Source organism: Puma concolor, chromosome B3 (assembly GCF_028749965.1).
Source record: "Puma concolor isolate L17-30 chromosome B3, mPumCon1.1.hap2, whole genome shotgun sequence".
In the NCBI taxonomy this organism is placed as follows: Eukaryota; Metazoa; Chordata; class Mammalia; order Carnivora; family Felidae; genus Puma; species Puma concolor.
Window position 1 is genome coordinate 41,166,191 of NC_141672.1, and position 15,066 is coordinate 41,181,256.

Consider the following 15,066-nt stretch of genomic DNA (forward strand, 5'->3'; position numbering starts at 1 on the left):
TTTATTTGTTTTTGAGAGGGGGGGAGAGAGAGAGAGAACACATGTGCAGGGGGAGGATGGGCAGGGCAAAGCATGACGAGGGGCTAGAACTCATGAACCACGAGATCATGGCCTGAGCTGAATGAAGTCGGATGCTTAACTGACTTAACTGAGCCACCCAGGCACCCCTTACCTGCATTTTAAACAAATACAAGAAGTGATTCTTCCACAAACTAAATTTTGAGATTAACAGTTTCAATTAATATTCCCATTATAGAGTCCAGGTTATCATCATCTCTTACCTAGATTCATTCCTACAATAGCCCCACATCTCCCCAGGGCTATACTCCCTCTCTAGTATATTCTCCAAACAGCAGCAGCCAGAATGAACTTGGATCTTGTCGCTTCTTTGCCTCAAGTCCTTCAATGGCATCTCAATACACTTAAAAGTCTCAACTTCTCACCGTGGCCTGGAAGGCCCTGCATGATTTTTTTTTTTTTTGCTAATCTTATCTCATTTCATCCTCCCCTTTAGTCACTATACTTCAGTACTATGTTCCTCTAACCCTGAGGATCGCCCCTCTTCTGCCTAATCCTTCCTGCCACTTGAGTGTTACCTTCTCAGAGAGGCTTTTTCTCTAAGTGTGGCAGCAGAATTTAGGTACATATGGCTGCAAATATCAGAAAACCCAAACCCAAACAGTAGGGCAGGTTCCAGGCAGGACCCTCCAGGCAGTCTTCTCACAGCAGTCCTCCTGGAGACACCATCTTCTGTGTGTTAATGTCCTCCCTAGGTTAGTTGCAAAGTGGTTGCAACTGTTCCAGCCATCTTATCTAGGCCCAGCTGCATCCAGAGGTATCAGAGCAACTTTCTCTTCTTGGAGCACTCTGGAAAGAGGAAGCCTCCCTTTAACAGATTTTTCTTTGTCTGATTGGTCAGAATTGGGTCATATGCTAATTTATAAACAAGTCACTGGTTGGGGGAAGTGGAGTTATTGTGATTAGCCTTGACTAGAGATTCTTACTCTATTTTGTACCAAGTACACCTGGCGCAGTTTTGTGAGGTCTACAGACCCCTTCTGAGAACAATGTTTTTAAATAAATACCACTAAAATCAGCTATAAAGAACTATACTTGACAAAATTACCAAATTTGTGAGCTACTAATATATATTATCTTTTATTAATTACCATTAGACCCTAATAGTAATCAACAATAATTGGTCTAATAATAATTGATGTAATTAAAAAAAAAAGTTTTATGTTTATTTATTTTTGAGAGAGAGAGAGAGACAGTGCGAGCAGGGGAGGGACCAAGAGAGAGGGAGACACAGAATCTAAAGCAGGCTCCAGGCTCTGAGCTGTCAGGACAGGGCCCGATGGGGGGGCTTGAACTCACGATGAGATCATGACCTGAGCAGAAGTCAGACACTTAACCAGCTGAGTCACCCAGGCACCCCTAATTAATGTAATTTTTAAGAAGTGCCTAGTATAAGTCATATTTTGAGATATCTGCAAGAGCTATCATGTGACTTGAAAATATCTGTGGTTTCTATTGGTGACAAAGACATAGGTACTATGGATATGCTACTTGGTTTACTGCCTACAGTGATAATTCAAGGAAATGCTACATTTTATTTAGAGGTTAATTTAAAAAATAGAGGTTAATTAAAGCATAGATGTGATTTTTTCTTCATCTAATATATGGACACCCTGAACTTAATCCTAAATTAAGAACTCCTGGCTTAGACTTGAAGATTAAATGATGCAAAAATGTATTTAAAGTGTTAAGCATAATGCCCAATACATGATAGGTATTGAAGAAATGATAGCTTGAAACATAGACATACACAGAAATCTTGGGAATCCAAGACCCAAAATAATATAATTTAAATTTTTTTTTCAACGTTTTTATTTATTTTTGGGACAGAGAGAGACAGAGCATGAACGGGGGAGGAGCAGAGAGAGAGGGAGACACAGAATCGGAAACAGGCTCCAGGCTCTGAGCCATCAGCCCAGAGCCTGATGCGGGGCTCGAACTCACGGACCGCGAGATCGTGACCTGGCTGAAGTCGGACGCTTAACCGACTGCGCCACCCAGGCGCCCCCAAAATAATATAATTTAAATCAATTCATTTTATCCTTATGAACTAGGAAAGGGGTTTCAGTGTAATATATTAAAATATACTACTCCAAAACAATTTTACATATACATTTCAAGGCAGTCAGAAGAATGGCAAATGAATGAAACGAACTTGGTGGGTGGATTAGAATCCTATCAAGAAATATTCAAAATCACGCCCAGCTTATTAAGGTTACTAGTAGGAGAACTTGCCCCTCGATGCCATGATTTGGCACCACCAACCACTGTGATTGAAATGCCTGGATTATAGCTCACTCGGTCGTGTTGCTGATACTGGATAAGCCAGGACCAAGACTTGGCTATGCATCCTATGGTGTGGTTACCTTGGTTCAAAGCTGAGTAGTTCTGGCTTACACCAGTCGTGGTTCTTCATTAAATTTTAGTTCCTTACCCGCCTCCCTTGAGAAGGATGTAATTCTATGACCATTAAGGTATCATATTTTCGTCAGAAAGATAAAAGGTCATCTTAACCTACAGGATGGGTTGGGGAGAATAGGCACTTGCTTGTTCATGTGTGTGTTTGGATCTGGAAGGAGAAACTTGGAGAGATGGCTGTTTTCTGATGATGGTTCTTATATTCTCTCCATAAAAGAAAGTAATCTCCTATTTCCAGAAGTGTTATTTTACTCTCAGAATTACCCTGGTTTAGTCATTCAAAAGCATTGCCTCCTCTAGACTGAGCACTCAAGTTCTGGAGTCAGAAAGACCTGAGTTCAAATTCTGACTCTGCCACATACTGTCTGTGTGACTCTGAACAAATACTTACTTCTATAACATAATAAAAATTATAATATATATTAATACAATCTATAACAATGCATCAGAAATAATTATATAGTATGTATAATAATATTATGTAACATTGTATCCTTTTATGACATAATAGTAGTAGTGATCATAGCAGCAGCAGCAGCACTAGTATTAGTAATCACATACTTAGGATTTACTCTTACAAGGCTAAGTAAGAGTAAACATGGATTCTTTTATTTAATTTTCACAGCCCTAAAAAATAGCTTATACTTTTTTTTCTCTCATTTTACAATGAGGAGATGAAGCTAACGTGGGTTACGTAATTTGCTTCTAAACTTTCTTTTCCTTTCCTACAAAGTGGAGATAATTGTGCTACCTGCCTCACACACTTGCTGTAGAGGTTACATTGCTTTATGTGGCAGGTTTTTGATTGTGTGATACATAGTAAGTGTGTGGTGAGTTGCATTGTTAGGTCGTATTTGTCTACCTGATCTTGTCGGCTAACAAGACTTTACTGCACTTCCCCTTACATTAATAAAGTAATAGAGTAGTTGATTTTGCTTATTGATTTTGCTTATTCAGGAAGAGATGATATGGATTCATAATCATAATTACCACATGTGACCCAAGGGTACATATATCCTAAGCATAGTCTATGATCATGCTGATTCCATCCCTTTTGCAAAACAATTCCTGGGCCTTCGTGAACATGATTTGGCAACCATAGGCACTGTTGTTATATGAGAATATTTAGCAAGGAATATCTTTTTGTTTTATGTTTTTCTCTGCTTAATTCATTCTTATTCAAAATGGTTTGGGCTTGTTTTTTAATATTCAAAGTAACATATGGTTCGTTAATTCTATTGCAAATATTGCTAAATTATGCAAGGGATAACAGAAATATCTTAGACCAAATTACCATAGACAGGGTGGCTTAAATAACAAGAGTTATTTCTCACAGTTCTGTAGGTTGGAAGGCTGTGATCAGGATGCCAACATGGTCAAGTTCTCGGTGAGTCCCATATTTCAGTTTTCCAAAGGGCTGTCTTCTTGCTGTGTTCTTACTTGGCAGACAGAGCAGAAAGCTAGCTCTTATGTGTGTTTATAAGAAGCTAGCCTCTTCTTATAAAGGAACTAATCCCATTCATGACAGCTCTACTCTTTTTTTTTTTTTTTAAGATTTTATTTTGAAGTAATCTCAACACCCAAGGTGGGGTGTGAACTCACAACGCTGAAATCAAAAGTTGCCTGCTCCACTGACTGAGCCAGCCAGGTGACCTGAGAGCTCTACTTTTGTAACCTAATTACCTCCCAAAGGCCCCACCACTACATACTATCATATTGGGGCATTAGAATTTAACAAATGAATATTGGGGGGCACAAACATTCAGTTCATAATGTCCACAAAGCTATATTTTCAGTGTGGAATTTTTCCAGTCTCGGATTACTTTACACACAAAAAGCCACAGGGGCGCCTGGGTGGCGCAGTCGGTTAAGCGTCCGACTTCAGCCAGGTCACGATCTCGCGGTCCGTGAGTTCGAGCCCCGCATCAGGCTCTGGGCTGATGGCTCAGAGCCTGGAGCCTGTTTCCGATTCTGTGTCTCCCTCTCTCTCTGCCCCTCCCCCGTTCATGCTCTGTCTCTCTCTGTCCCAAAAATAAATAAACGTTGAAAAAAAAAAATTAAAAAAAAAAGCCACATAAATTGCTTCCTGCTTATATGCAATGTCAAAACTTCATTTAAGAAGACACTAGGAGTGAAATTCATGGTTTTTTATTAAGAAGCCATCTGTCTACTATTTATTTACTGAGCTGTAATGAACAATCTTTTGTGAACAAAGATTTCTCTGCCAGTGGGAAAGCTCGCTGTAGCCTTGGATGTGAGTGCCACCTGCTGGATGCTGTACACAAAAACTTTCCCCTACCTCAACCCAAGAATGGCTGATCATTATCTGGGAAAATGCCCAGGTAACACCCCTTTGATTTTAGGTCACAAGGACAGCTGTAATGCCTAATGAGTAATGTAATCTTTGGGTAAGAGCGCAGATTTTATAAGAAAAACACACTCAGGAAACAAACCTAATGCAAAAATATTCCACTGAGCTATTGTTTATAAGCTTGCCAGTGCCAAGAATATAGTAAATAGTTCTCTGTTTATATTATGAGCTCACTGAGTTTTATACATTGGTGACATAGGCAGTTGGTGGGTGGCTTTTTACCTTAAGGAGGCCATACCTATATCTTGCAGAAGGGTAGGAAATTAGGGACCCCTTGGCTATGACCATGAGTTGGCTTCAATACCAAATATGTAATCTCATCAATTTTAGTTTTGGTGCCAAATTCCCTGTTTGGGGCTTAGGGAAAAAGTGTTTCTTTGCATCACTCTAATGGACTCTGTGACTTATGGACTCAGTAGCCTGGGGCTTATATTAGCATTGGGACAATTTGTAATTTCCATTGAGGGCAAGAAGGTAGAAATGGCTCTTTAAGAGAAATAAATACACACCTTGGTCTATCAAGAGCTTTATGAAGTTTCTTCCAGTTTGGTCCTTGGGAAGGACATGAAAATTGCATAGCATTGTTTTCATGCTAGTTACCTAGGAGAAGGTAGGGGGAAAGAGGCCCTTGGAAAGGGACAATCATCTAGCCTTTTTTTTTTTTAATTTTTTAACGTTTATTCATTTTTGAGAGACAGAGAGAGACAGAGTGTGAATGGGGAAGGGGCAGTGACACAGAATCCAAAGCAGGCTCCAGGCTCTGAGCTGTCAGCACAGAGCCCGACATGGGGCTTGAACTCAGACCAGGGGGATCATGACCAGACCTGAAGTCAAATGTTTAACCAACTGAACTACCTAGGTGCCCCTCCTGGGGTTATTTTGAATCACTTTTGCAGAAATTTAAAATTTTTAATCATTTTTGCAGTAAGTTTAAAGTTGGGCCTTGTCTCAGCTGCTGCTAAGGTGCTCTGTCCTTCCGAGGAAGCTAAGGCTGCTTTGGGGTGAGGCCCTCACTTCATCCAGCAACTAGCACTGTGCCAGCTCAGCACTCACCTGCCCATGGCCTCTGTCTAGGAATTCACCTGCATCTGCTCAGCCCTCATCCAGCATGATGATGAGGTGACAGTCACGGAGGATAAGATCAATGCCCTCATTCAAGCAGCAGGTATAAATGTTGAACCTTTCTAAGCTTGTTTGCAAAGGCCCTGGTCAATGTCAACATCGGGTGCCTCATTGCAATGTAAGGGCTGGTGGATCTGCCCCAGCAGGAGGACCTGCTTCTTCCACCACTGCTGCTCCAGCTGAGGAGAAGAAAGTGGAAGCAAAGAAAGAAGAATCTGAGGAGTCTGATGATGACATGGGCTTTGGTCTTTTTAGCTAAACCTCTTCTGTAACCTGTTCAATAAAAAGCTCTTAAAAAAAAAAAAAAGTTGGTCCTTAGGTTATAACTGACCCAAGGATTGTCTTTAGTATGTTCTTGACATGATGAAACCAGTTATCTGCTTTTAGAATTTTATAGAAGCTGGTGGCACGTATTTCTCCTGCCCTGGCTCCCTTTTCCTAGCACTGGAAAAACATCATGCATAATTCACAAAAGAGTCTTTTGGGCTAAAACAAAAATTCTCTTCCTTTGTTCCAAAGTTGGTTAATGGATTTTTGTGGCTAAAATTTTTAAACCTACAAAATAGGATTCAGATTTGGAAGGGGCTCAAGGCAGAGTGAGCTTTCTGTTTTTATTTCTGGTTATGTGCAGCTCAGGACTATAACACCATGGTGCTGGAATTCAGATTTTATGGAAAAATGATGGGTGCTTGACAAGATTCTCTATTGAGGGGCACCTGGGTGGCTCAGTCGGTTAAGTGTCTGACTCTTGATTTCAGCTCAGTTCTTGATCTCAGGGGCATGAGTTCAAGTTCTGCATTGGGGTCTGTATTGGGCATGAAGCCTACTTAAATTTTTTTCTAAAAAATGAAGAATCTATATTGTGGATGTTGACTAGCCTTTTGTTTTAAGAGAGGGATAACATGAGTGGGGTAGAGGGACTGAAGGAGAGAGAATCCTAAGCAGGCTCCACAATTAGCATAGAGCCCAATGTGGGGCTCAATCCCATGACCCTGGGATCATAACCCGAATCAAAACCAAGAGTCAGACACTTAACCAGCTGATCCACCCACGTGCCTCTAGACTTATTTTTGCAATATATATGAATGCAGAATCATGTTGAACACCTGAAACTAATATCATGTTATGTGTCAAATGTACCTTAATAAAAAAAACAATCTATATTGCACGAGATTACATGATATTTAGCACTCTTGTCTGTACCTACATCAATGCCAAGCCAGAACACAGAATGGAGATGTTACTTCTTACACTTACAATGGTACAATCAGCTCATGAGATTGACATATTTTGACTTTGCTAATGATTGCATGTTCAGATTTTTGGCTTCTCAGGACCCTTCAGGATAATATACCAGTTATATGTTTCTTGTACTCTTAGTCAGGGACATATATCAATTTTTGGGCTTCTGTCCTCTAACAACTCTATCCCATAATATGCAACCCCCAGAAATTTTTTCAAATGTGACTTTCAAATTGAATTGTTGTTATAGTTGGTCTAATAGTACTATCATGTAGATTTGCATCATATCTTAGAAATTTCCTCATTTTACACTAAATGGATTTTAGCATTTTCTGCTTTTTCATCATTGGGTTCTCCAAAAATGTTGCTGGGCAGAAATTTCATTCTGAGTTTCTGTGGAACAGAAGAGAAATTGAAGATTTACACAGTCATATGCTATAGAAGTCATCAGATTTTGCAAAAAGATTTTGAAACAAGACAGGAATGGAAGTGCAAATCTCAGTGGGTCTTAGTGTTTCATCACAAAGTTTTGTGGTAAAACCAAGATGAAACCACAAGTTTCACTGTTAGCCAGACCAGCACTGGAAGAATGATCGATTTCAAGGTTAGCCAAGGTCAGGCGGAAACTTGGCTTGTTTTATTCATATGTTCAAACCCCAGACCTACTGAATTTTGTATGATCTGGGGTTTCCAAAACAGAAAGCATTTTGGGGCCCAGTCCAAAGCTGAGGCCTACAGACTAAGGATAAAGAAAGTTGTTCTGTCTTGGTTTGCACTTTAGCACAATTACTAGCTAATTACTACCCAATTACTAGCTGAACCTTATTTACTTAAACTGTTCTTTGGAAGTTTAAAAAACCAAAGTATGTATTTTCTCCCTATCTTCTGTCTAATAAGAATACCAGGATTCTTCTCCCAGAGTCTCCAGATGTTTCTACAGGCCACAAGAAGATTTATTTCTTGAAAGATTTCATGGCTGCACTTACCAGCACTCATAGACTGTATTCCATTCTTCAGCTCAATATTTGGATAATTCTCTAGGGGTAAAAGTAGCAAGGTTGCCTACTCTTAAAGAGTCTGGCCCAACCCAATAATTTGAAAAAAATCATGTACTTTCAGAATAAGAATTCAAAGAAAAGAAAAGAAAAAAACAGTCAAGCTCAGAGCCTCAGACGTGTCCCCCATTACAGCGGGGAAAATGTGACACATGAAAGACAACCTGTGGCAGCCCAAGTTCTGATTAGGGCATCATCAGTGAGGAATATGAGGCTGGGAGTGACTCTAATTATGCCAGGACCAAATCTACTAGGAGGTGGCAAATCCATCAGGTCAATTGGACATGCTTTTGGCTGCACATTATGGAAAACCCTTCTACAAGGTTTCAGTCTTACAGGGTGTTATTTGTTGAGACTGGTTGGTGGTTCACTGATGCCATCAGGAACCTAGACTTTTTTCTTCTTTCCATTCCACATTCTTATTATGGTCACCTTAGGATCTTAAGATGGCTGCTGTGGTTCCAGACATCATTCATGTTTGTATTCCATTCAGGCAGAAGGAAAAAAGGAGCTAAGGCTTAGGGGCAAAGTGGTGAAAAGGCCCATTTTATGCAGAAAACAAGAACTTATCCAGAAGAACATATTTTCACATGTGCTGACTGGGTCATCCAGTCAACAATATCTACCTTAACTAACTGAACACAGGTGGTCAACAATAAGAGGATACCCTGTAACTGCACAAAAGAGCAGATGTGAAATACTCTGGCTAAGGCAGACCTCATCTACAAACCAGACCCATGGAGTAATTAGCTGTAGAGAGTCTTGCAGCTAAACTTTGGAGGACTCTGAAAGAGAAGGTTCTTTGTGAAAGTTCATGGAGAAGTCCAGGGAAGGTAGTATCAGATGATCATAAAGGGATTGTGTAAACTACAATAATTGGACATGGGATGGTTAAAATGTAATGTTATGAGCTATTATTGACCATTAAAGTTTCCAGAATGATCAAACCAGCTAAACCCACATCTTTCAGGGTCTTAAGGAAGACTTGCTTCCTTCCTTCCTTCCCCCACCCGCTTCTCTTTCTTTCCATTTTTCTTTTTTTCTATTCATATTTTTAAGTTTTTAATCATGAAAAATCTCAGCATACAGAAAAAGAGAAAGAATAATACCTCACAACTCCCCCATTAAGTTTCAATAAATTATTTACATGTTTTGCCTTATCTTTCATTCTATATACAAAACCATTAAATACACGTTAATAGGTATATACACACATGTATATATATATACACATACACATATCTATCTATCTATCTATCTATCTATCTAGATATCTATCTATCTCTGAGCTATTTAAGTAGGTTGTAGACACTTTACCCCTAAATACTTTTTAAAAATTTATTATTATTATTTTTTAATGTTTATTTATTTTTGAGAGAGAGACAGAGCATGAGCAGGGGAGGGGCAGAGAGAAAGGGAGACACAGAATCTGAATCAGGCTCCAGGCTCTGAGCTGTCAGCACAGAGCCTGATGCCAAGCTCGAACTCACGAACCGTGAGATCATGACCTGAGCTGAAATCAAGAGTCAGACACTTAACCAACTGAGCCACCCAGGCACCCCTGTACATCACTTTCTAAACCACCTTGTTTTAAGGATTAGGTTTTTAAGCTGTCTGAAGGACAAGCAAAATTGTTTTGTTTTCATTCTTCTTGAATTTTCCTTTGTTACATGTATTTTTCCCTGGTTACCTCACTGTGTCTGCTTTTGCTACTGTTGATTTTATTACACCTCCACTGTCACAGGCAGCATGTTTTCAGCCTGCTGGGCTAAAAGTGGTGGAAAAGGTTTCCTCACTGGCACTGACTCTCTCTGGTTTCTTTTTAGGGCCAATATACTCTTGTTTTAATTATTCTATTTCTCCTGACATTCAAAATCTCCTCTCTTTTTAATTAGCTTAAACCAACCTCAGGCCTTTATTGATGGGAGAGAGTTTTCAAAAGCAATATGCAGAGGGTTTGCTTGCCAGAAAGGTTAGCCAGCAAGCACCTACCTCTTGTACAAGGCCATATGTTCTCTAAGGAATAGGAGTTCATTAACAGACTTTGTTGTCTGAGAGTTTTTTTTTTTTTTATTCTTTCCTCTCTTTCAGACTTAGAAGGATGTCTAAAGTGTTTATTATTAGCCTAAACTGAGAGCAAGTGAATGTTCTTATCATTCAAAAACAAATACACCTGTCTGGCAACAGGAACTCTGCCTGGCTTTATGAACCAGGAAAATCAACACTGTATTCTGAGCTCAGCCAGTAAATCTGAGGGGCCTGTAAAGTCATGTTGGAGAAGGGGCTCTTTGTGGAAGGATCTAAACTTCCACAGGCTCAAGAATTCTCACTGGAAGACCAGACTTGCTAGTCATTTGTCTGCACAGACTCTGTATCCTACTTATGTGTCCTATACTACTAAATATAAAAGAACTCTGAAGGTTGGGAACAAACTGAAAAATTGGTAGGGAAGAAATCTAAGGGATAAAGAACCAATATCCTGTGACTGCTGTCAGATTGGCACTTCTTCCTGATATCTCCTAAGGGCCCCCTTCACTACTTTCCTTTTTGCTAAAAAAGAAGCTAGTTTAGTTCCAAAAGTTAGCCATTGTCCTGATTTCCCTCTCCTAGAATTAAAAATGAAATTTAAAAGTAACTTTACTTTTCAAAAGGAAAAGGGTGTCTTGACACTGCCCAAATGCACAAAGCTATAACACCCAATATTCATTTAGTTATTTGACTACTCTTTGAGTAACTGTGGATTTTAAGGACAAATAAAGGTGCAGTATATGAGAACTTGCTCTCCAGAAACTTATGATCTAATGGGGACATAAGATGCATCACACCCACACCAGATCCACACTCTCTAATCATTAGCATCAAGTATGTTTTCATATTGGAGACAGTTTCAGTGTCCTGCTGGCCCTGACCTTTTCCCTCTGTAATTTTAAGCCTTCTTAGATTGGACTCAATGGAAGTAAAAAAAAAAAACAAAACAGCTTTAGAGTCACCTGAACAGGTGCAGGTAGTGCTGTCTCCTTTTACCTTAGCTGTTTGGATATAATTAGATGGTTTATCTCTGAGGGGAGAGATTTCTACATCAAATGTAGGAGTTTGAGTGAGTTGTAAAGGATAATATTTTTGACGAAATAAAAATGTTCAGGATCTGTTTCAAGAAATGATCCCAAATTAGGGAGCAATTGAACACATAGTTATTACTACTAATGAATGTGGTCAACCAAATTTAGAAGTCGTATTTGTCATACTTTCAAACCTAAGATAGATAGCCTGTGAGACAATGTATGTTTTGAAATGAGCAGAATGGTGTTCAAATTCTGCTCCACCATTTTCTATCTGTATAGCTTTAGACAAATAACTTAAAAGTCTAAGCCTCTACTTTTACCTCTGCAAAATGGTTATTACCAACATTCGCTCTTCACAACGGTGTGAAGATTGAGACAATCTGCAAAAGCTTTTAACTCGGTGCCTGCCCCCCGCCCCCACCCCGCCAGTGCTAATTCTGTCCTTGTCTTTTCCTACACTTCTCTTTGGAGGATTATGCCTGTATTTTATTTTAGTTCATCCTTTTTTATTTTTTTTCCTGTTCTTGGCTTTTCTCATTGTTTTTGTTCTTATTTTTTCTGGCTGATCTTGTCTTTTTGGTTTCCCTCTCTCTCCTCTCTGTGGATGTTTGTTTTGCCTGTGTTTATTTTTCCATCGTGAACTTTCCTTGAGTTCCTTTCTCATTTGCCTTTTTGCAGGCGTCTTTTGTTTTACCTGGGGCTCTAGCCCTTTGCACATTGATGTCAACACTGACTGCTGATTTTGGACTTTGCTGAGGAAAGGGGGGTGGAAGGTGTGGGAAAACCATTCTTATGGGGCCGAGAGAAAGGATATTGGGATGTTGAAGCAGTTAGTTACTTGGCTATACATATTTTGCAGACATACACTTCAGTTCCTGGCCAGAAGTCTGACGCTTTTTCCCGCAGATCTTCAGAATTTGTGAATCTGCCCTGATTTCACTCCCTTTCTCTTCCCTCCCTGTTTCTCTACCCGGTTGCAGTAGAGCTCAGCTTTCCCCTCCCCAGCTTCCTGCTGTCTTGCTTTCTCTGAAACATGTTTTACCTATTACTGCTCCTCTCCAACATTTCACTTATGTGGAACACCCACTTGGAAGGGGAGTTGTTTTTGAAGAGGAGGAGGTCATTATTGATGATAGAATAAGAGTAAGAGTTGCATATGAAGCACCAATGCTCATACAAGGCCAAAAACAAGACAGCAGGAACTCATGACCCTGTTCCATTGGGCACAGATTCTAATAGAATCCAGAGAGTCCAAAGGATAGAAACAAGCTAAGGGAATGGTGGGTGGTGACAGGAAGGAGAAGCCAGAGAATATTTCTTGCATCTTAATTTCCACATTTATTCATCACCTATGCTGGGCCAAGCAGTGTGCTAGGCTCTGGGTATCATTTGATGAACAATATACAAAAAAGTTTTGTCTTTAGTAGTCTTTGATAGTTCTAGTTGTGTTCTAAAGAGTTAGACTCTCCCCCAAATTCCTATCTAGTATTTTAAATTTGGACATAGTTTTCTACCTTGAGAAACACCATGGAAGGGAGCCTGTGGCTCCAGTGGCAGCAATAGATCTGGCAGTGCTTGGGGGCAGTGGTTGGTGGCACACCACGACTACCCATTATATGTCCTTAAATATTTTTATTATGGAGTTTTAAGCAAATGTGGAGAGAATAGCAGAATGAATGTTTATGACCTACCACTCAGCTTTAATAATTATCAACATTTTTTGGATCTTGTTATAATTCCTCCTTCCTCTACTATTTTCCTGAAATATTTTCATGCAAATTCCAGACATCATGTCATTTCACCTTTATCTTAGTCTGCATCTTAAGTAGGCAAGACTTTTTTTTACATAGCCATGATGCCATTATCACATGTAACAAAACCAATAATAATGACATAATTTCCTCTACTATTCATTCCACATGCAAAATTTTCCCTAGTTATCTCAAAGATGCTTTTTTATGGTTGGTTTGTGTGCATGAAGATCAAAGCAAAGCCCACACATTACATTTAGTCATCCTGCCTTTTAAATCTCTTACTCTATAATAGGCTCCCTCCATTTCCCCCCATATCATTGCTTTTTGTAGAAATTTGATGTAGTGGATGCTGTGGTGTGCTGCCTAGATCCCTTCCTCATGACCAGAGCACTCATTCCTGTAACTTCCAGACCCACAGCATGTATCTAATGACTACAGCATGGAGGTTCTTCAAACAATTAAAAATAGAACTACCCTATGATCTAGCAACTGCACTACTAAGAATTTATCCAAAGGATACAAAAATACTGATTCCAAGGGGCACATGCACCCCAATGTTTATAGCAGCACTATCAATAATAGCCAAATTATGGAAAGGGCCCAAATGTCCACTGACTGATGAACAGATAAAGAACATGTGGTATATATGTATACACACACACACACACACACACACACACACACACACACAATGGAATACTATTCAGCAATGAAAAAGAATGAAATCTTGACATTTGCAACAACATGGATGGAACTAGAGTGTATTATGCTAAATGAAATGAGTCAATGAGAGAAAGACAAATACCATATGATTTCACTCATATGTAGAATTTAAGAAACAAAACAGATGAACAGAGGGGAAGGGAAGCAAAAATAAGACAAATACAGAGAGAGAGGCAAACCATAAGAGACTCTTAAATACAGAGAACAAACTTAGGGTTGCTGGAGGGGAAGTGGGTAGGGGGATAGGTTGAATGGGTGATGGGCATTAAGGAGGGCACTTGTTGGGATGAGCGCTGGGTGTCATGAAAGAGATGAATTACTGAGTTCTACTCCTGAAGCCAAGACTACACTGTATGTAAATGAACTTGAATTTAAATAAATGAATAAATAAAAATTGTTTAGAGAGTAGAAAGGCCTGACTCTCTTGCTTCAGCTTAGGACAACTCTGAAGGACTATCTCAACTCCAGAGCTTCCTGTGGGACTAAGACCTCAGTTGTGACTATATCACAGATCAATTTCTTCCTCTGCCCGAACTTGTTCCCCTCACTCCCTTCAGGTATGTTCCTGAGGCTACTCCCAGTAAAATGCCTTGCACGAATCACCATGTCAGAGTCTATTTCCTAGGAAACCTAACCTAGACACTTGATACTATGAATGCTCTAATCAAGCAGAATGTAAAATGGGATTTTAGAACTGGATCACCTGCCTATCAGCTGGCAATACAAACACCATTACTGGTGGTAGATGAATACTGATAACATTCATATGGTGTAGAGTCATAATTTGTAAACAAGAATTTCATACTCCACTCTTTAATCATCAACACCCTTTCCCCTTCCTGCCCTCTAACTTCTCAAGGTATAATTATTGGCATGGCCTCACTCTCTCTTTTTATTGAAAAAAATTTTTTTCTTTTAATAAGCTCTTTATTTTGAGATAATTTTAGATTTATATACAATTATAGGAAATAATTCTGAGAGGTCCCATATACCTTTTACCCAGCTTCTTTCAATGGTAGCATCCTGCAAAACTATAGTACCAGAATGCAATCAAGGTACAGAACATTTCCATTACCAACAGGATTTATCATGCTTTCCTTTAAAAACCACGCTCTCTTTCCTTCAGTGCTCCCCTGCCTGGCAACCACCAATCTGTTCTTCATCTCTATAATTTTTCATTTCAAGAATGTTGCATGAACGGAACCATACAGTATGTAAACTTCTGAGATTACTTTTTTTTC

The 15,066-nt window shown here is 39.4% G+C and overlaps 1 long non-coding RNA gene and 1 pseudogene across 1 annotated transcript; one reads left to right on the forward strand and one right to left on the reverse strand.

Moving 5' to 3' along the window:
* Nucleotides 1–3,790: 3,790 nt before the first annotated feature.
* On the reverse strand, nt 3,791–5,467 carry LOC147579924 (uncharacterized). Its single transcript, XR_015251848.1, has 2 exons — nt 5,377–5,467; nt 3,791–3,931 (listed from the first exon to the last, which is right to left on the reverse strand). It is a non-coding gene; the product is annotated as an uncharacterized LOC147579924 (long non-coding RNA).
* Nucleotides 5,468–5,802: 335 nt separating this feature from the next.
* LOC112856388 (large ribosomal subunit protein P1 pseudogene) lies at nt 5,803–6,314 on the forward strand (annotated as a pseudogene).
* Nucleotides 6,315–15,066: the final 8,752 nt, after the last annotated feature.